Raw genomic sequence first — 1,816 nt, forward strand, 5'->3', positions numbered from 1 at the left:
TTAGGGTTAAGGAGCATCATGCAGTTGAATAACCAGCTTTTGCTCACTTGTGACTCAATTTTTTGGAAGCAATGAGGGGATATCTGAAAATTCAGAGATACTTCTATGGGGCATTTTGGCAGCTCGCAAAGTATTTCGAGAAACACCGACGGGACAATAGATATTTTTGACAATTCATATGAACCCTAGAACCAAGCGGGGCCCAACGAGAGTAGGATAAAACCCAAAACATTTTGACGGGAGAATCAACCGAGCCACGCAACAGAGGAAATGAAGAGAGCTCGGGGAGAATATCCATTGAGGTTAGGGTTCACCAAGACCTACATCAGTCGCCGTCGTATATATTTGTGGAGATCGAGGTTTATCGTTGTCGAAGTTGTAGATCTGATAGACTGATACCATGGACTTATGAAGATAGATTGACTGACAACAGGGGAATATTGACCTAAGAAGCACTTGACTATCCGTGAGGCCTTCCCGTGTGAGTTCATGTAATAGGAATTTACAACTTGAACAAATTTTACATGGATGTCATGGGCGGAGCTTCCCTATGATCAAATGGGGGTGACGGTCAATTTTAATTGCCGATTATTACTATATATCTCAACGTCATAGAACATGCATGCCTTATGTAAGGAAATAGATAAATCGTCAACATTGTCATCGATGTGAGGCATGCATGCGATGATAGATATTATCCGATGCGGCTATTCGATCTAGGCTGAAATAAAGATTCATTATCACATGTGTATTTTTGTTTCCGAGATTTTCATCCAAATCACCTAAACATCATGTCATATGTGATAATATATATTCAAGTCGCCTAACTTGAAAAAAGCACAATGATTACATGTTGAAATTTGTATTCTCTTAAACGGGCCTCAAATGCCCGGGCTGACCGGCACCCCCCATATCCAGCCCAAATATGGGGCGGATATTGGGGCGCCCGGGCACATTCGCCACGTCAGTCTGATGGCGGGGTCTCCCACACAGAAACGCCCGGAAACCCGAAGGTCCGACGGAAGTCGCGTCCGTCGCCGCGGTGTGAACGCCATGTGGCGCCACTCTGGCTCGCCTCCCAAGACCAAATTCGGTTATTTAAGCTGGCTGACGTCCCGCAACCCTAACCCATCCACCCCCCCCCTCTCTCCGCGCCACCAGTCCAAGCTCATCCACCTCCTCCCTCTCCCGCTCCGGCGTTCTGCCCACGGTTCGACCATTTATAGTCATGAGTCTTGACCATCTTGAGACTAACGATTTATATCTTATATAACAAAATGCTACGCCAGTCATGGCATTAGTGTAGATACCCACATCGCGAGTCTTGTAAATTCAAAACAAAATGCTACACCAATCATGGCATTAGTGTAGATACCCACATGCTGAGTCTTGTAAATTCAAAATACTGTTTAGCGTAGTTGAGATAATATAATTAGAACACATTTTGCCAAGTAAGGGAAATCCAGTAAAATCCATAATTGTCTCCATCAGCTCTTTTCTTTTTTTAGTCCTTCATTAGGGGCGCTAATAGCCCATGCAATCCAAAATGCTCAAATATGAATACAGCTTGTGCACAACAGAGTAACCAAATGAGGAAGAGGGTTCTATGTGTGAATATTGTGAGTGATCATATGAGGACCAGAATGATACTAGAATAATGTTTAACAGGGAAAATGCACATAGCAATAATATATATCTGGCATTTATGAGCATAAAATAATAACTATTATTGAAATACCATGGTTATTTATTAAAATGACAGGTCCCGACTATCCCATGTATGATATTTAATTGTAATTTTACTTTTCTATTTCCT

This window comes from Triticum aestivum, chromosome 4A (assembly GCF_018294505.1).
Source record: "Triticum aestivum cultivar Chinese Spring chromosome 4A, IWGSC CS RefSeq v2.1, whole genome shotgun sequence".
NCBI classification, from domain to species: Eukaryota; Viridiplantae; Streptophyta; class Magnoliopsida; order Poales; family Poaceae; genus Triticum; species Triticum aestivum.